We start from the raw sequence: 21,707 nt of genomic DNA, 5'->3' as shown, positions 1-21,707 counted from the left end.
TTGGAATTGTGAAATTTCGCATCAACACAAAATTCTGTGTAATTTTGCAAAATTACAAATTTCTGATTACGGCCATAATCGCAATTTGGCCAATGATGCAAAATTTTGCGTAATCGTAATTAGGGCATTACGCCCATCACTACGTACAATTGGTTTGTCTCCCAATCTACACAAACTCCTTCTCTGCTGGGATTCTCAGATATAGATAGATAGAATAATCTCCCATTTGCACTCTTGAAGGGCACACTAACCTAGGATGATCATAATTATACCATTTTGCAACAGGCCTCCAAGGTTTGGCAGAGAACTATGCCAATCTTCCCCTCAGCTACCGTTATACACCTTTATGGCAAAACCCTAATTTGCAAGAACTGGCCAAGCTCGAAAATACCTCCTTGTGTTCTGATTTTGGCGTGGAATACCTGGGCCAGATAGTGCAGGGTTCCCCCTTGATTTCCTATGATGTCCTAGCCACTCGTTATTCTCTCCCTGAGAGTTTCCGCTTCTGAACTGACTTTTGTAAAGGCAGATATGCATATAGTTACATAGTTATTTTGGTTGAAAAAAGACATACGTCCATCGAGTTCAACCAGTACAAAGTACAACTCCAGCCTGCTCCCTCACATATCCCTGTTGATCCAGAGGAAGGCGAAAAAACCCTTACATAAGCTCTGTGATCGCACTAGCGAGGCAGAAAAGCATATAAGTGATTTAGAAGATGATGTAGGCAACTACAGCCAGATATGAACTACCATAATAAGCTCGCTGATGCTCACTCATTTAAGCTCTCTGATCTTGAAAATAGATCAAGGAGGAACAAGCTACGCTTTGTAGGGTTTCCAGAAAAAGTTGAAGGCACGTCTGCTGAGGAATTTCTGGAGGAATGGATCACTACTAAAATCCCTGAGTTCAAGCCCTCTAAGCTATTCTCCATTGAAAGAGCTCACAGAATTCCGAGTGGCCCTCCCAAACCTGGCCTAGCACCTTGATCGTCAAGCTTATGAATTATAGGGACAAAACAGACATACTAAGAGCTGCAAGAGTGGCAATAGCACTGATTCAATTTAATGGGGCAGACATTCATATATATCAAGATTTTTCAGCGGATGTTCAAAAGCAAAGGCTAGCCTTCCTAGATGTTAAAAAACGGTTCAGAGACAAAAGTATAAGCTATAGCATAATGTGTCCTGCAAAGTTACGTGTTGTGCATGAAGACCGTGTTATGTTCTTTACTGATCCGCGTGACGCAGTTAAATGGCTGGAATCAATCGGCATAGACTGGCCAAGAGCTCCTCCACGCCGCTGTGTTAAAGCATTAACCTAAAGGGTCATCCGTTTGTCCTACCTAGTCACATGATACTTATAACTCTCTGTGCACTCTCATGTTATAAAAATAGTGCTATTATTGCTCTCGTTGGGCGGTCTGTGCTTTGTCAGACCCTGCAATAATATGGTGAATATTTTATGTGCCACTTCTTCTATGCAAGTCACACTCTTTTGTGAACTGCTTATTCTTGCACAAAGTTTTGTGCCTGGAATCAACATTCAGCACACTGTCTAAGGGTTACACAGTAATTGTGCTTAAAATATTTATCGGTTATATGTTATGCACATGCTCTCTTACTGTCGATACTCAGGTCTCTGTGCAAACTTTATAATGCACACGGTGTTGATTTATATTTTCAGCAAATTCGTGTATAATGGTAGTTGTTTATTTTATAAGGAGTTAATATTACTAAGTTATACGTAATAGCTGTCTGTGAAATGTATGCATCATTGGACTCTGGAGTTGTTCTCTCTAGCTAACGTTTCCATATGCTGCAGGGGTTAGGGAACAAGGCGGGTTGTAGTTTCAGACAGCTAGCGGGGTGGGCAAGGGTTGGTTGGGGGGTGGTTTCTTTTTCACTGACAGTGCAATTATCTGATACAGTATACTTACCAGCTGCAGGCTATGCGAGTCCAGTTATTTCATCCCTGTTCTTTGACAATGGCTAAATTTAAAGTATTGTCTTGGAATGTTAGAGGCATGAACCATCCTATTAAACGTCGCCTGGTTTTTGACTATATGACTATATGAAAAAGCACAATCCATGTATTATGTGCCTTCAAGAGACACACTTGGTTGGAGCAAAGTTGACCAGCCTTAAAAAACCTTGGATAGCAAATGTATATGCTGCACAGAATTCCAATTACTCTAGAGGTACTGTCATTTTAGTTGCAAAAAAGGCCCCAATTAAAGTTATCTCTGTGTACTCTGATCACCTGGGCAGATTTGTTATATTGCAATTCTCTCTGGAGGGTCGTGTGCTGATAATTGCATATGTATATGTCCCTCCTCCATTTCATGTCTCTGTCCTGAAAAAACTGTTCTTGCATAGCTATGATATGGCCCCTGCTCCTAATCTCCTATGTGGAGACTTTAATAATATTCTTGACTCTATGGATAAATCGAGTGAGAACAGCGTGGCCACAATACCTTTAAAGAATGGGTACAGAAGCACTGTCTTCATGATATTTGGTGCTGGAATAACCCAAATAAAACTACCTTTTTGTGTTTCTCTGACCCTTCTAGATCCCTGTCGCGTATTGATATGATGCTTGGCTCATATGATTTGCTTTCCAAAATTAACTATATTAAATACCTTCCACATGGGGTTTCAGACCACTCTCCCTTAATTAGTAATGTATACTAGCTGTTCCGGGTTCTGGGATCAGGGGTTTGAGGTTGGACACTAACTGGCTACATGACGAAACAGTATTGGGTCACTGTAAAACTCAAATGTCTGAGTACTGATATTTGAATCAGGGGTCTGCTTCAATTGACATAGTCTGGGAGGCCTCGAAGGCCACTTGCTGGGTCACTTTGGTCATATAAAGGGGATATACTTGATGATGAAGCATATATAAATTCAACTGAGTCATCTATGCTGGCAGCACGGAAGGTATTTGAGAGGTCCCGCTCTACAGATAGCTATCAGGCCTGGATCAAGGGCCAGGCCAGACTAGATCATGAGCTGAGGCTACTAAACAGAGCTAAACGTAAAGAAGTTATAGGACATCAGAAACTATTCGAATGGGGTAATAAAATCTAGCAGAATTCTGGCAAATCTGGTTAAAACTCAATCCCCATTGATTGCAATCCCTAGAATTGTTTCTGCTAATGGTAACGAATACTCTACTACTACAGAAATTTTGAGAGAATTTAAGGATTATTATAGTAATTTGTACAGTAGCCCATCCACTTTTGATCAAGCTATTATCTCTCACTTTTTGAATGGCTGCCAAATGCCTGCTATAGATGATACAGACAAATTGATGTTAGATGCTCCACTCACTCTCGAGGTACTTTTAATAGCTATAAATAACCTCAAGTCTAATAAGGAACCAGGCCCGGATGGGATTCCTGCAGAGTGGTACTTAAAGAGTAAATTAATCACTACCCCTGCACTACTTAAAACCTTTACTGAAGCATTTGACTTGTTTTTTTGCCTGTTTTCATGGGGGAAGCACACATCACTCTCCTCCTGAAACCAGATAAAAACCCAGATTCTTGCGACTCTTATAGACCCATATCATTATTGAATTCGGGCGTGAAGATACTTGCCAAGGTCCTAGCTAAACTACTGAAATTAGTAATTGGGAAGCTGGTGTTCCAAGACCAAACTGGTTTCATCCCTGCTTGATCCACTAAATTAAACCTTAGAAGATTATTTGTTAACCTCCAGCACTCACATTGCAATTCGGGATCTAGGACTTTTTTGGTGCTTGATACAAACAAGGCATTTGACACTGTCTCCTGGCAATACCTGTGCGCAGTGTTGGATGCCTTTAAAGTCGGCGCTACTTTTAAGAAATGGGTACAACTCCTGTATACTGGCCCTTTAGCACACGTTATAGTAAATAACCAGCTTTCTGACCAGTTTCCCATAAACAGAGGCACCCGGCAGGGTTGCCCCCTATCACCACTTCTCTTTGCACTTGCAATGGAGCCTTTGGCTGCCTTTATACGGGAAGATCAAGATATTGGAGGTCGGATAATAAATAAAGTGCATGAGAAACTCTCTTTATACGCGGACGATGTTCTATTATACCTTGATAATCCGGGTCCCTCCCTGCGGAAAGTGCTGGAGGTTTACGAAATTTTTGGCAAGATATCTGGGCTGAAGTCAAACTTTGCAAGTAGTCTCCTCTTTTAAGTATTTAGGTATAAACATTTCAAGACGTAATGAAGACTATATAAAACATAATCTCACTCCGGTATTAACCAGTATTGAGGGGAAATTAAAAAGGTGGTCTACGTTGCCCTTGGATTTGCTCGGCAGGGTGAATATAATTAAAATGATCAATGATCCCAAATTTTTATATATTCTGCTTATGTCTCCTTGCTGGATCCCTGAATCCTATTTCCGCAATAGCAACGCTTTAGTACAGCATTTTCTATGGGCAGGCAAATTGCCTAGATTATGACTAGATGTCCTACGCATACACATTAATCTGGGTGGCCTTGCACTGCCGCATTTTCAGCTTTATTATCTAGCTGCTCAACTCACATATGTTAGACGGTGGTTGCACTGTATTAAAGATGATGCCTTGCTCGACACCGAAGCAGATATAGCTACATCATATGAATCATTATGTAATGTTATTTACAGGGGAAAAAAATCTCAATTTTGAGTTTTTCCCTTAAAGGGAACCAGAAATGAACGTTTCACACAAAATAAACATATCAGTCGATAGCTTGTAGAGAATAAATGCTCTATCTGATAATTTCGCCGCTCTGGTGTGCCTTTTTTAGTGTTTTTTATCCATTATTGCTCCAGGAAAAATCAAATATGGCCGCCGCCTCATATTCCTTCTGCTTCTGGGTTATGAGTTGTTCTGGATGTGCTGTCTAGGCTCTATGAGACTAGGCTGCTATTTAGGCTATGTGCTTTCATTTTGGTATGATGTGCAGCTGCCTGTAGGAAGTGTCTCTCATAGGAATGAAACTGCAGTCATCATTAGTATCTATGCTGAGAGCACACAGAGCACACAGATCATATTGCAGGTTTGCACTGCAGTCACACTTGTCTGTTTCAGAGATTCTCTCTCAGCGGCAGCAACCCCTCCCATGTCATCACAGCTCTCAGTATGCAAAGAAGGAATTTTTTTTTTTCATCATAAAATGTTTTATTATTTTTTAAAAACAGAATTAAACACAACGTTGCTTGGATATTGGTTGTTGTATAACATACAAGCTTATGCATCTATTAACGTATAACATTTTTCACAGTAAGAATAGAAAAGGACATTCATATAGAGATAGCAATATGTTGCACCATAACTGCAGCTCAACTTGGTACAGAACGTCATCGGTAACCAGCCAGTGAACTGTCAGAGAAATTCTTCCAATGGATCCAGAGGGACTTTATGTCTCCCGTTGGGCATTCCCATAGTCTACTACACATATGTTGAAATGGTAATAGTCCATTCGTAGTTCTTGTCCATTCATGTATGGGTATGAGTGCATGATAGCACTAGTGTTGATGAAAGCACCTTGTGCCTTAAGTGGAATGTATCTTTATAAACCTGATACTATATCCAGTATCGCATCGAGTTTAATTGTGATAAACAGGTAACTATTTATATTACCAGAAAGTATTCAAACATAGGAAGAAAGAAGTAAGAAGAACCAAACGTATAAACTCAAACTATAATATATTGTTGGGGAGGATTATAGATAGATTATTGGATGATGCCCAATATTTTGTTGGACTGTGTATTGGGTGCCACACAAGTTTCAAATAGGCATGGAAAGGCATGACATGTATCTAGTATTTATTGCCATACTGTTGGAATATTGTAATTATCATTGTTGAGGCCTAACCTAGCTCTTATTTTATTTTCCATCAATAAGTTAAGTTTGGTATTAGAGATTACTTGATACATATTAAATTTCTCAGAAGTTTTCCAGCTCATGGTGATCTGATGTAATGTTCTTAGGATCAAGTGACATATTATAGGGCGTACTTTAGAGGGTAACTCTATGGCGTCCACTAATAGAAGAGCTAACTTAGGATGCAATTGGAAATCTGGGATCAGGGTCCTTCTTATCAGGGATTCTACTCTGGCCCATAATTAGGCTACTAACGGGCAATTCCAGAACATGTGGGTGTATGTTCCTAGCTCTTTATTGCATTTCCAGCATATAGGGGAGCCGTTGGTTGAGAAGGAAGCTATCTGTCTTGGTGTTAGATACCATTTAAGCGTTATTTTCTTCATCATCTCCCAGTGAGAATTACATTTGGAGATTTTAGTGGTTAGTTTACTTGCGTTTATTAGTTGTTCTGTTGTGATATTGCAGCCCAGATCAAAGGACCATATTAGAGCATATCTATGAATTGGAGAAGTGCTGTGGGAGTTTAAGGTGTTATACCATATTGATATGCCACCTGAATTGTGCCCTTTAAAATTTAGCATAGTAGCGATCTTATGCTGTAGAGTAGGAGGGGCAATGTGAGCAGATTTTATTAGATGGAAAACTCTATGATATGTGAATAGTTGCGTTTGTGGTAGACCATATTTCTGGTGTAATTCTAGAAATGGCTTGATATGATTGTCTGCAAAGAGATCAGAGAGATTTGTAATTCCTGCTTTTTTCCACGCCTTTAGGTCCAGTTTAATGAGAAATGTTCTAGGACTGATACATTTGCTCGAACCAATATATTTGTGTCAGATGGTGGGGGGTGTTTGATAAAATATTCCCAAGATTTTAATAGGGTCTGAATGGTTGGGTAGTAAGAAGGCATAGGTTTTGCTCCCATTAGGATACTAGTTAAGAGGTCTCTAAGATTGACCTTTAAAAGCTGAGATTCCAGTTTTACCCAGGGTTTTTCTAAAGTATGGGACCACCATTGCTTAGCCATATCTAGGTTAGATGCATAATAATATAGCTCAATATTGGGTAGGCCCATACCTCCTTTAGCATTTGTGAGTGTCATTACCTGGAATGGTGTTCGAATTTTCTTTCCGTTCCATATGAAGCTATTAAACAAATCAAAAAGACCGCACTCACGTCAGTGGGTAAGCTGGTGCCGGGCTCCCAGGCCATCACATCCAATCATCATGAAGGAGTCCGCACACAGACTAATCGGAGCAATCACCATAAATTTATTGTCCCATCACATGTATAGATACAAGAGTCTGACCTGCGGCGGCCTACGCAGGTCAGACTCTTGTATCTATACATGTGATGGGACAATAAATTTATGGTGATTGCTCCGATTAGTCTGTGTGCGGACTCCTTCATGATGATTGTATGAAGCTATTAATACATTTTTTAATATCTGAGAACCAAGATTTTGGTACTAGGATATGCAGTGTACGGAAGATATAGAGTATTTTAGGTAGAAGGAACAATTTAAAAGCCGCTATCCACCCTGACCAGCAGAGCCAAAATTTGGACATATTGGTGCACTCTTTGCGTATGTCTGTTAGGAGGGGTATATAATTATGTTTAAATAAGTCAGAGGATAGTCTCGTTAGTTGGACCCCGAGATAGGGTACAGCTCCCTCCGCCCAAGCGAACCCATACCTTGATTTAAGGTGGATCTCAACATCAGCAGCGATATTGAGCCCCAAGATTGATGATTTGTGTTGGTTTAATTTATAAAGGGATGTTTCAGAGAAGCTTTGTAGATCTTCTAAAATATGTGGAAGCGAGATTTCAGGTTTTGTTATCAATAAGGCTACATTGTCTGCAAACATGCTAATTAATTGCTCCGTGCCATTGATGTTAACTCCCATGATCATTGGATTAGTGCGAATCTTTTCGACTATGGTTTCCATTATTAAAACGAAAATGACTGGGGATAGGGGGCATCCCTGATGGGTTCCGTTGGAAATATTAAAGGCTTGGGAGATGAATCCTGCAGCATTCACCCGGGCGGAGGGAGCAGTATATAAGGCCATAATTGCTGAGACTATTGTCCCTGTAAACCGAAATTTAGTCAGAGTGGCTTCAAGAAACTTCCAGTGAACTCTGTTGAACGCCTTCTCCGCATCTAGTGTTATCAGCAGTGAAGGCGTTCGACAGAGCTCTATGTGTTTTAAACTTGTCACCATCCGTCTAGTTGCGTCAGACGCTTGGCTTCCTTTTGTAAAACCAACCTGGTTGTGATTTAGTAGAAGTGGGGTGTACTGCATTAGTCTTGTGGCCAGTAGCTTAGCGTATAATTTCACGTCAGTGTTTAACAATGAGATTGGCCTGTAGTTGGATGTGGAGCTCGGGTCTTTCCCTGGTTTGGGTACCACTGTTATTGTAGCTTCAAGGTACTCCGCTGGCATATGTCTTAGTGAGGCAAATTCATTGAAAAGTTTACAAAGCGTCGGAGATAGTGTTGAGTTCAGAGTCAGGAAGAATTCATTACAAAAGCCATCCGGGCCTGGGGCTTTATTTCGTTTTAGAGTAGTTATGGCTGAATTTATTTCTTTAATACTGAATGGGGTGTTTAGTTGTTCTACTTGTAAAATAGAGAGTTTAGGGAGATCTATGGAGTCAAAAAAATCAGTTATGATTTTGTCAGTTGGTTGTACTGTATGTGGGTCATCTTTTAGATTATACAGGTTAGCATAATATTCACAAAAGAGGTCTGCAATCTGTTTCAGGTTAGAAATGCTTTGATTCGTGGTGGGATGCTTTAGTAAGTATATTTTAGCTTTAACCTGTTTCTGCTTTATGAGTTTTGCCAGATACGTCCCAGCCTTATTATTTTGCGAATAAAAATTTTGTTTAGATTTTTGCAATATGTATTTATATCTAGATTGCAATATGGCTGATATTTCTTGCCTTAGATCAAAAAGTTCCCTTTCTAATTGGTAGGAGGGATTCTGTTTATGAAGCTCTTCCCGACTCCGAACCTGTTTCAACAGGGACTCATAGTTGTTATTCTTCTCTCTCTTAATCTTGGCGCCTTGTCTGATTAATATGCCTCTTGTATATGCTTTCAGTGTTGACCAAATAGTAGTGTTTTTCATACCAGGAGTGCTATTCCTTTCAATAAAGTCGCGTATTTCAAAATCTAACTTGCCAAGGAACTATTTGTCTAGTAACAGTGAGGAATTTAGTCTCCACAAACAGGGTTTTTGCCCAGGGCTTGCTACATGATAGCAGCTGAGCGGCGGCATCTCCTCACCCACTCCAATCGCCTTTGGCGATCAGAGTAAGCAGGAAATACCGTTCAGAACGGGATTTCCTGCAGGGCTTCCCCAGTCGCCATGGCGACGGGGCGGGATGACGTCACCGATGTCATGGACGTCGGGACGTCACAGGGAATCCCGATCCGCCCCTCAGCGCTGCCTGGCCCTGATTGGCCAGGCTGCGCAGGGGTCTGGGGCGGGGGGGGGGGGGGGCGGCTCGGTGCGGCGGGTAGCGGCGAATCGGTGGATAGCGGCGGCGATCGCGTACTACACGCAGCTAGCAAAGTGCTAGCTGCATGAAGGAAAAAAAAATTATGCAAACGGCCCAGCGGGGCCTGAGAAATCCTCCTGCGCAGGTTACCCTGAGCTGAGCTCGGGATAACCGGCAAGGAGGTTAAAAGTTCAAGTAAATAGCAATTTTATTAAAATGCTCTCAAGGCAAATGAGGGAAAAAAATACCTCCCTTTTAAACGAGCAAACCCCCAATGCACAACTAATAAGAGTTCAACAGTTCAATATAATAAAGCTATCCTGACCAACATTTTTTGGCGCTCCATTTACTGTAGAAACACATTTAGATTTAAATCCACATTCAAGCCCAGAGGTGTTAGCGTTTTTAATATTTATATCCAATAACTCTCCTTCTTAATCAGCTGGGCTCGCATATTTCTAAAGGTGGCCATACATGGTACAATTTTTCATTTTTTTCGATTAGATAATTTAGTTTGATTATTCTGTTAGATCAAATATAAAGATTTTTCCAGCATGTCCGATCAGATTTTTCTCGAAAAAAATGGGATAATCGTTCGAATTTCTTGATCGAAAAAAAATATTTTCAACTTTCATTCAATTCGATCATTTAGATCGGATAAACAGGAAAATTGAATGTTTTTATTGTATCGTGTATGAGCACCATTAATCTTATACCTGGATAGAGCCTATATATAGCTTTAACTCTCAACCCACTTGGGTCTGAGTTATGGAACTCCGCAAAATGTGATGCTATAGGAGTCTTATCTCTTTTTTCTTCTTAAGCTGAGTCCACTATTGCTCACACATGCTCCTGGAACCTTTTTCTCAGTTCACGTTCAGTCTTACCTATATAGTGTTTTCCACATGGGCATGTCATTTGATACACTACATACAGCAGGCTCGGACTGACCCACTGAACTGCCGATGATTGCATCGGTGGGCCCCGCCTCCTGGGGGCCCCAGGGGGCCCCTGAGCCGGCACAGCGCAGGAAGGGGGGACATTGGGCACACAGAGCGGCGGGGTGGGGGGAAGCTTCCCCCCCTCCCTCACCTAGGGGCCCCTCCTTCCGCGCTCCCCCTTCCGCACTCCCCCTCCCTCCAAAATTTCAGCCAGCAGCAGCGAGCGGGGAATAGCTTTACCGGCATGATGACATCAGTCATCAGAGGAGATCCATCGCTCTGCGTGCCACTGGCTGGTCTCCGTCTCCTGCAATGCACTGACCAATCACGCTCTCACAGGAAGTACTGCTTGTATGCCAGTTTGAGGGTTTTTTCTGTAAAAGGTCTTCACTTTTTGTCTTTAAAGCTCTATAATATGCTGACTGCAAAAGTTTATTGGGCTATCCCCATGCTAACAGTTTAACTTTTAATTCTAGAGCCTCCTTTTTATAGGCCTCCAGATTACTACAATTACGTCTGAGGCGTAAAAATTATCGGTACTGCTCGTTTTTGGGATAAAAGATGTGCACTTTCATAATGTAACAAAGTATTCCCCACAGTGGATTTTTTGTATGTGGAGGTGGAGATGCTGACGTTCTTTTGTTTAATCCTGACATCCAAAAATTCCAATTCCACTTGGCTCTGTTTGTACGTCAAAAAGATGTTGTAGGTATTGGTGTTTAACAGTGTCACAAAATTGTGGAGACCAGGGTCCCAGTCCAGACCATGAAGATATCATCCACATATCATAGCCATAGAGCGACATGCTCTCGATATGCCTGGTCCACATAGACCACCTCCTCTTCCCAAGCGTAGAAATGGAGACAGGCATATGATGGAGAGCAGGCCACTACCATGGCCACCCCTCTCTTTTGGCGATAGTAATGATATTGAAAGTAAAATAGTTGTTAGTAAGTATTAATTGGAGAAGGATATGCACAAAATCATTGTGTGCATCCTGTTCAGGATAAAATCTACTAAAAAAATGTGTTTACTACCCGTCTACCCACATCATTCGGGATCGAAGTGAATAAGGACTCATAGTTATTTTTTTGGTTGAAAAAAGACATACGTCCATCGAGTTCAACCTACTTCAGGAAGCACAACATTTTTCAAACTATGCAAAAGTTAAATGGTGTCAACCATAGGTTGTAGCTTTTTATCAACATATTGGGCAATCTATCAGAGAATGTACAGCTGATATTATGGGGCGCCCTGGTGGCATTAGAGGATTGTTGTGAGTTTTCGGTTGAATGTAAATAGTTGGAACAACATATTGATCAACCCGCAAAGCCTTAAATTCTTCTTCAGTAAGGATGTTGTCCAAATATCCCCATTCAAGACAAGTATTAAGCTGATCTTTGAGTTTTTCAAATGGATTGGACACTATCCTTTCATAACAGTCTGCAAGCTGTCTATAAATCTCCTTTAAATACATTTCTTTGGGCATTGACACTATGCTACCAACTTTGTCACTTCTTTTGATGACGACATCTTGAAATTTTTTAAGCTTAGTCAATGAAATGCGTTCTTGATGAGAAAGATTATCTGTGGTAATTTCAACCTTCTTTCAAGTCTCTATCTCCCTTATAACGCATTCATTGAAAAGGGTAACGTATTTATTTTTCGACATTACAGGTATATATTCAAATTTAGGTCGCTTGTTAGTATGCAGGGGAAATTTTTGTTCTAGTAAACCCATCTCCTCACCCACCATTCCCACAGAAATTTCAAAATCGTCTAGAACTATATAGCCCATATGGTCTCCAGTCAAGCCCTGCGAAAAATCATCTCGATATTCAATTTTAACCACTTGAGGACCGCAGTGTTAAACCCCCCTAAAGACCAGGCCATTTTTATCAAATTGGGCCACTGCAGCTTTAAGGCCTTGCTGCAGGGCTGCACAACTCAGCACAATTGATTCCCCCCCCCCCCCTGTTCTCCCCACCAACAGAGCTCTCTGCTGGTGGGGTCTGATCGCTCCCCTAATGTTTATTTTTTTTGTAATAAATATTTATCTTGTTATTTTTTAAATAAATTTGTCCTTTTTTTTACCTTTTTCTTCCCAGCCCGCCCTCCCTCCCCCCGCCAGCCAATCCCCGTGATCAGCTGTCATAGGCTTCAGCCTATGACAGCCGATCACCCCTGAGGCTCTGGAGGGTACAGCCATGTCACACAGGTGTCCCCAGTACAGCGTTGCCTTAGATCGCAGCGCTGTACAGGGTAAATAGATGGTGGTTTCACCGTCTAACAGCCGCTGGGAGACTAAAGGTGGAGCAGATATCCGCCATCAGAGCGGGGATGCGCACGCATCGCCCGCAAACCATGCCCCAAGGACCTTACGCCTATCGGCGTTAGGCGGTCCTGGGGCTGCCACTGTGTCCACACCCATTGGCGTGACGCGGTTGACCAAAAGTTAAGTAATATTTTATGAAGGTATAATTGTACATCTTTGTATATTTCAAAATTCTGAACAGTTTGTACTGGGCAGAATGAAACACCCTTATTTAGCACTGAGATGTTACTAGGGGTCAACTGGAGATCCATAAGGTTCACAACATTATTATGTGTATTTTGATTACACTCATTGTCATTTCTATTTAGTCTAAATGACTTTGTTTTCCTATTCCTTCTCTTTTTTTGGCTTCTCTCTAAAAAAGTAGGTTGTCTAGTAGATATCCCTTTTGATTTATTTAGGATACTTTTCTTATCTCTTTTATTAGTGGATTTTGACTTATTTGAACGGGCTGTGGATTCAGATGCTGACGCATCATCATGAGAATCACCTGAGGACAATGCCCAACTAACTTTTCTTCCCCTGGTTTTCTGGGGATAAACCCTAAAAACTTTATCAGTCGCAAAATCATCCACATCGCGTTGAAACGTTTTTTGTTTCATAGCCCTCATTTTATCATTTTCATTATTCACTGCTTTTTTCATTTGATTATTGAAGCCATCAAAAGAAGGATTTTCCTTATGTTTATCAATTTCCACAGCTGATAACTGTTTCTCCATCTCTATCAACTGAATAGTTTCCTCCACCACCATCATAGTCATTACATATATTCCATTAGCTATACAATGTTCCTGCCATTGGGGCATAAAACGATAATTTCTAAGATGTTCAGCTGAAATTATTCTTTCTCTAAGCCCTCTTGGAATAATTTGTGCCGTACTTTTTCAAGGATATGATGTTCTACTTACGCCGGGCTATCTTTAGAGCTAGACCCTCATGATCTTTAAAACATTCCTCAAGGGTCCTGCTCAGAGTCAACAGCCTGTATTGGAGCATCATTCTGACTATTAGAAGCTTGCTCAAATGATTTAAATGCAGTCTCAACTTCTTCCACTATATCCATTTTGGGTATGTATGCCATTTAGTGACAAACCAGAAGATGTTCTCAAACCTGAGATTGAAAAGTCCAACAAACAGGACAGCACCAACCCCAAAACAAGAGGTAACTTATAAGACCAAAAAACTAAAGCCACATTTTTACACTACGTTATTATTATACACCAGGTTTCCTCTCAGTTGATTGGATTGTGTGTTTCCAATTATATTTACCTAGGATCATTTATCTGATTGACGTTACAAATATACCCACATACATGCCTCTCAGCTATCTTGAGCCAATTACTGATTCATGGTAGAGATTGAGAAGTCCACTTCAGGATGGCACTATATACTGTATGCACAGTTTTTTCATGTGTCAGTTGGTTTCTGATGCTAACACAATTGCAATAATGTATGCTTGGTCTACTATACTTTTTATAATAAATATGTAGTTTTGAGCAGCAACACTGGTTTGGGTCTTTTCCCTTTTCCTTCTTTTTTTTTTTTTTTTTTGTGCTTAGATTACCAGTGCTGGTACCTACATAACAACCATATTTGACTTTCGTTTTTTGGTCTTATATAGCATTCAATGGTGATGTGTTTATATTACCACAGCAATGCATGTGTTAGCCCGGCAATGTATGTTGCACTAACAGATTAACAGGCGGTGCTCCCCTGGCGTTAGGAGCGGTAAAATTGCTAGTCACTGTTAGAATGTAAGGCCTCAGTTGCTTTAACTGAGTTTAGTCAAAGGACTTGATCTGCAGAGTCTCCCTTTAAGCAGAGTTTCTCAGAGAAGAAATGATGCAGTCAGTTACAAGGAACCTGTTCCTTGTGGAAGGCCACATAATGGGTTATCAGGTCTAAGGTCTAACGGGTCTACATGAAAAGGGCGCCGGTAAAAAAGGGCGCCTGGTGGAGCCCATATATATACCAACTTCGGCTACAAAAAAGGCGCCTGGTGTAGCCCATATAAACTTCGGCTACAAAAAAGATGCTTGGTGTAGCCCATATAAAAACTTCGGCTACAAAAAAAACAAGGCGCCTGGTGTAGCCCATATAAAAACTTCGGCTACAAAAAAACTCCGGGATGTGTTAATTACTATTCCCCCTCCAGGCCGCCATGGATAGTGGGGGAATGAAATAATTTGGCTTCCAGCGCTTGTAGCCCATATACAAACTTCGGCTCGAAAAAAACTCCTGGATGTGTTAATTACTATTCCCCCTCCAGGCCGCCATGGATAGTGGGGGAATGAAATAATTCGGCTTCCAGCGCTTGTAGCCCATATATAAATTTCGGCTAGAAAAAAACTCTGAGATGTGTTAATTACTATTCCCCCTCCAGGCCGCCATGGATAGTGGGGGAATGAAATAATTCGGCTTACAGTGCTTGTAGCCCATATAAAAACTTCGGCTACAAAAAAAAGTCAAAAATATGGGCTACAGAGGGGCACCTTACTGTAGCCGAAAAAAATATGGGCTACAAAGGGGAGCCCGCTTGTAGCCGAAAACCTTGTAGCCGAAAAAATATGGGCTACAAAGGGGAGCCCACTTGTGGCCTATATCAAAACTCTTCTTCTGTGAACTAAAACCCTGGCTTTTAATTTAGCTGTAGGGATAACAGTTGTGCCTGGATGAGTGAATCTGTGAATGCAATTGTGTGAACATTTGCATGTGAGTGTGCGAAGGGTTAATAGATTTTTGCTGTTTTCTAGCCACACCCCCTTCAGCACCTCCCTTTCCCTAATAATTTATTTAATGTCCTAACTAGAGGCGATGTGCCTGGATATATGTATGTTTATTCTTATCATTGACCCCTGTGGCTAGGGTCCAATTCAGTGCACTCCCCCTTCCCCTGTATGTTTGTCAGCATGCAGACAGCTTATGCTGGTGTATGCGCATTGTGCACATGGACACATAACATTAGCTCCCTTGTGCGATTGGTAAGATGCACTGTCTTTCCCAGGAGAGGAAGTTAGGATGTGTGCTCCTAATCCATTGATAGGTTTGATGCAATGAATGTGTTTGCATGTCTGCACTATGCATGTTACAGGGCCAGAGTTAGGACACCTATGTTTACCTGGGTACTTCTGCGCAGTATAGGTGATTAAGCATAAGAATGCATTCTTCTGTGAACTAAAACCCTGGCTTTTAATTTAGCTGTAGGGATAACAGTTGTGCCTGGATGAGTGAATCTGTGAATGCAATTGTGTGAACATTTGCATGTGAGTGTGCGAAGGGTTAATAGATTTTTGCTGTTTTCTAGCCACACCCCCTTCAGCACCTCCCTTTCCCTAATAATTTATTTAATGTCCTAACTAGAGGCGATGTGCCTGGATATATGTATGTTTATTCTTATCATTGACCCCTGTGGCTAGGGTCCAATTCAGTGCACTCCCCCTTCCCCTGTATGTTTGTCAGCATGCAGACAGCTTATGCTGGTGTATGCGCATTGTGCACATGGACACATAACATTAGCTCCCTTGTGCGATTGGTAAGATGCACTGTCTTTCCCAGGAGAGGAAGTTAGGATGTGTGCTCCTAATCCATTGATAGGTTTGATGCAATGAATGTGTTTGCATGTCTGCACTATGCATGTTACAGGGCCAGAGTTAGGACACCTATGTTTACCTGGGTACTTCTGCGCAGTATAGGTGATTAAGCATAAGAATGCATTCTTCTGTGAACTAAAACCCTGGCTTTTAATTTAGCTGTAGGGATAACAGTTGTGCCTGGATGAGTGAATCTGTGAATGCAATTGTGTGAACATTTGCATGTGAGTGTGCGAAGGGTTAATAGATTTTTGCTGTTTTCTAGCCACACCCCCTTCAGCACCTCCCTTTCCCTAATAATTTATTTAATGTCCTAACTAGAGGCGATGTGCCTGGATATATGTATGTTTATTCTTATCATTGACCCCTGTGGCTAGGGTCCAATTCAGTGCACTCCCCCTTCCCCTGTATGTTTGTCAGCATGCAGACAGCTTATGCTGGTGTATGCGCATTGTGCACATGGACACATAACATTAGCTCCCTTGTGCGATTGGTAAGATGCACTGTCTTTCCCAGGAGAGGAAGTTAGGATGTGTGCTCCTAATCCATTGATAGGTTTGATGCAATGAATGTGTTTGCATGTCTGCACTATGCATGTTACAGGGCCAGAGTTAGGACACCTATGTTTACCTGGGTACTTCTGCGCAGTATAGGTGATTAAGCATAAGAATGCATTCTTCTGTGAACTAAAACCCTGGCTTTTAATTTAGCTGTAGGGATAACAGTTGTGCCTGGATGAGTGAATCTGTGAATGCAATTGTGTGAACATTTGCATGTGAGTGTGCGAAGGGTTAATAGATTTTTGCTGTTTTCTAGCCACACCCCTTCAGCACCTCCCTTTCCCTAATAATTTATTTAATGTCCTAACTAGAGGCGATGTGCCTGGATATATGTATGTTTATTCTTATCATTGACCCCTGTGGCTAGGGTCCAATTCAGTGCACTCCCCCTTCCCCTGTATGTTTGTCAGCATGCAGACAGCTTATGCTGGTGTATGCGCATTGTGCACATGGACACATAACATTAGCTCCCTTGTGCGATTGGTAAGATGCACTGTCTTTCCCAGAAGAGGAAGTTAGGATGTGTGCTCCTAATCCATTGATAGGTTTGATGCAATGAATGTGTTTGCATGTCTGCACTATGCATGTTACAGGGCCAGAGTTAGGACACCTATGTTTACCTGGGTACTTCTGCGCAGTATAGGTGATTAAGCATAAGAATGCATTCTTCTGTGAACTAAAACCCTGGCTTTTAATTTAGCTGTAGGGATAACAGTTGTGCCTGGATGAGTGAATCTGTGAATGCAATTGTGTGAACATTTGCATGTGAGTGTGCGAAGGGTTAATAGATTTTTGCTGTTTTCTAGCCACACCCCCTTCAGCACCTCCCTTTCCCTAATAATTTATTTAATGTCCTAACTAGAGGCGATGTGCCTGGATATATGTATGTTTATTCTTATCATTGACCCCTGTGGCTAGGGTCCAATTCAGTGCACTCCCCCTTCCCCTGTATGTTTGTCAGCATGCAGACAGCTTATGCTGGTGTATGCGCATTGTGCACATGGACACATAACATTAGCTCCCTTGTGCGATTGGTAAGATGCACTGTCTTTCCCAGGAGAGGAAGTTAGGATGTGTGCTCCTAATCCATTGATAGGTTTGATGCAATGAATGTGTTTGCATGTCTGCACTATGCATGTTACAGGGCCAGAGTTAGGACACCTATGTTTACCTGGGTACTTCTGCGCAGTATAGGTGATTAAGCATAAGAATGCATTCTTCTGTGAACTAAAACCCTGGCTTTTAATTTAGCTGTAGGGATAACAGTTGTGCCTGGATGAGTGAATCTGTGAATGCAATTGTGTGAACATTTGCATGTGAGTGTGCGAAGGGTTAATAGATTTTTGCTGTTTTCTAGCCACACCCCCTTCAGCACCTCCCTTTCCCTAATAATTTATTTAATGTCCTAACTAGAGGCGATGTGCCTGGATATATGTATGTTTATTCTTATCATTGACCCCTGTGGCTAGGGTCCAATTCAGTGCACTCCCCCTTCCCCTGTATGTTTGTCAGCATGCAGACAGCTTATGCTGGTGTATGCGCATTGTGCACATGGACACATAACATTAGCTCCCTTGTGCGATTGGTAAGATGCACTGTCTTTCCCAGGAGAGGAAGTTAGGATGTGTGCTCCTAATCCATTGATAGGTTTGATGCAATGAATGTGTTTGCATGTCTGCACTATGCATGTTACAGGGCCAGAGTTAGGACACCTATGTTTACCTGGGTACTTCTGCGCAGTATAGGTGATTAAGCATAAGAATGCATTCTTCTGTGAACTAAAACCCTGGCTTTTAATTTAGCTGTAGGGATAACAGTTGTGCCTGGATGAGTGAATCTGTGAATGCAATTGTGTGAACATTTGCATGTGAGTGTGCGAAGGGTTAATAGATTTTTGCTGTTTTCTAGCCACACCCCCTTCAGCACCTCCCTTTCCCTAATAATTTATTTAATGTCCTAACTAGAGGCGATGTGCCTGGATATATGTATGTTTATTCTTATCATTGACCCCTGTGGCTAGGGTCCAATTCAGTGCACTCCCCCTTCCCCTGTATGTTTGTCAGCATGCAGACAGCTTATGCTGGTGTATGCGCATTGTGCACATGGACACATAACATTAGCTCCCTTGTGCGATTGGTAAGATGCACTGTCTTTCCCAGGAGAGGAAGTTAGGATGTGTGCTCCTAATCCATTGATAGGTTTGATGCAATGAATGTGTTTGCATGTCTGCACTATGCATGTTACAGGGCCAGAGTTAGGACACCTATGTTTACCTGGGTACTTCTGCGCAGTATAGGTGATTAAGCATAAGAATGCATTCTTCTGTGAACTAAAACCCTGGCTTTTAATTTAGCTGTAGGGATAACAGTTGTGCCTGGATGAGTGAATCTGTGAATGCAATTGTGTGAACATTTGCATGTGAGTGTGCGAAGGGTTAATAGATTTTTGCTGTTTTCTAGCCACACCCCCTTCAGCACCTCCCTTTCCCTAATAATTTATTTAATGTCCTAACTAGAGGCGATGTGCCTGGATATATGTATGTTTATTCTTATCATTGACCCCTGTGGCTAGGGTCCAATTCAGTGCACTCCCCCTTCCCCTGTATGTTTGTCAGCATGCAGACAGCTTATGCTGGTGTATGCGCATTGTGCACATGGACACATAACATTAGCTCCCTTGTGCGATTGGTAAGATGCACTGTCTTTCCCAGGAGAGGAAGTTAGGATGTGTGCTCCTAATCCATTGATAGGTTTGATGCAATGAATGTGTTTGCATGTCTGCACTATGCATGTTACAGGGCCAGAGTTAGGACACCTATGTTTACCTGGGTACTTCTGCGCAGTATAGGTGATTAAGCATAAGAATGCATTCTTCTGTGAACTAAAACCCTGGCTTTTAATTTAGCTGTAGGGATAACAGTTGTGCCTGGATGAGTGAATCTGTGAATGCAATTGTGTGAACATTTGCATGTGAGTGTGCGAAGGGTTAATAGATTTTTGCTGTTTTCTAGCCACACCCCCTTCAGCACCTCCCTTTCCCTAATAATTTATTTAATGTCCTAACTAGAGGCGATGTGCCTGGATATATGTATGTTTATTCTTATCATTGACCCCTGTGGCTAGGGTCCAATTCAGTGCACTCCCCCTTCCCCTGTATGTTTGTCAGCATGCAGACAGCTTATGCTGGTGTATGCGCATTGTGCACATGGACACATAACATTAGCTCCCTTGTGCGATTGGTAAGATGCACTGTCTTTCCCAGGAGAGGAAGTTAGGATGTGTGCTCCTAATCCATTGATAGGTTTGATGCAATGAATGTGTTTGCATGTCTGCACTATGCATGTTACAGGGCCAGAGTTAGGACACCTATGTTTACCTGGGTACTTCTGCGCAGTATAGGTGATTAAGCATAAGAATGCATTCTTCTGTGAACTAAAACCCTGGCTTTTAATTTAGCTGTAGGGATAACAGTTGTGCCTGGATGAGTGAATCTGTGAATGCAATTGTGTGAACATTTGCATGTGAGTGTGCGAAGGGTTAATAGATTTTTGCTGTTTTCTAGCCACACCCCCTTCAGCACCTCCCTTTCCCTAATAATTTATTTAATGTCCTAACTAGAGGCGATGTGCCTGGATATATGTATGTTTATTCTTATCATTGACCCCTGTGGCTAGGGTCCAATTCAGTGCACTCCCCCTTCCCCTGTATGTTTGTCAGCATGCAGACAGCTTATGCTGGTGTATGCGCATTGTGCACATGGACACATAACATTAGCTCCCTTGTGCGATTGGTAAGATGCACTGTCTTTCCCAGGAGAGGAAGTTAGGATGTGTGCTCCTAATCCATTGATAGGTTTGATGCAATGAATGTGTTTGCATGTCTGCACTATGCATGTTACAGGGCCAGAGTTAGGACACCTATGTTTACCTGGGTACTTCTGCGCAGTATAGGTGATTAAGCATAAGAATGCATTCTTCTGTGAACTAAAACCCTGGCTTTTAATTTAGCTGTAGGGATAACAGTTGTGCCTGGATGAGTGAATCTGTGAATGCAATTGTGTGAACATTTGCATGTGAGTGTGCGAAGGGTTAATAGATTTTTGCTATATCAAAACTCGGGCGCCCTTTTCTACACCTTGTAGCCCATATTTCCAGAAATAACATTGATGTCTATGGCGGCGCCCTTTTCATACAGGCAGCTCGGGCGCCCTTTTCAACCGATCCCGGTCTAACTGCTCCGACCGTTGGACGACAGAAACGGTAAACAAAGCTGATATTTACAAACATTGCATTCTTTGCAACTAGGTTATAAAGCAATGGAATATTAATTGATGAGGTGGGTCACATGCCCATGCCCGCCAATTGTAGGCTTGGGGGTATGGCTCAGATGATGTCACATTTAACTCGTTGGTGATCGGTATTAAAGCCGGGGATGGGCTGCAGAGAGGCACTTCTGCTTCCTGTGACTGCTGACTTCAACCTTTTACTTTTATTTATAATATGTCTTGTCATCTTATCTAACTGTATGCTGTATATAGGCCTATGGGTCACGTAGCCTAGATGTAACGTAGTTTAGACTGAAGATAAAGATTGATTGCCATTCACCAGGAAGGGAGCCAAGAGCTGTAATGCAAAGGACTTACTACAGAACAATCTGCTTTGCTAAGATGTAACCACAAGTACTGTATATCTGTTGACTAAATAAACTAAACTTTGAGGACGCCTAAGAAGTTGTATCTCCTATGCTGTTGCTGTGATGAGAGTCGTGTTTGCAGCTCTTATTAATGATGAGTTGCTGGTGCCGGAACAAAGGTGTAGTGTTGTTGCTCATAGCAACCAACGTATAGATTCTTACAGTAAGTCAGTCACTAGTACCTGCATGTGGCAAAATTACA

The 21,707-nt window shown here is 41.8% G+C and overlaps 1 protein-coding gene across 4 annotated transcripts in view; it reads right to left on the bottom strand.

The window, feature by feature from the left end:
* Window positions 1–21,707, bottom strand: part of DOCK2 (dedicator of cytokinesis 2) — a 566,587-nt gene that overhangs the window by 48,695 nt on the left and 496,185 nt on the right. The window lies entirely within an intron of this gene.

This window comes from Hyperolius riggenbachi, chromosome 3 (genome assembly GCF_040937935.1).
Source record: "Hyperolius riggenbachi isolate aHypRig1 chromosome 3, aHypRig1.pri, whole genome shotgun sequence".
NCBI lineage: Eukaryota > Metazoa > Chordata > Amphibia > Anura > Hyperoliidae > Hyperolius > Hyperolius riggenbachi.
Note: the sequence above shows the minus strand (reverse complement) of the source record. Positions and strands in the feature narration are given on the sequence as shown.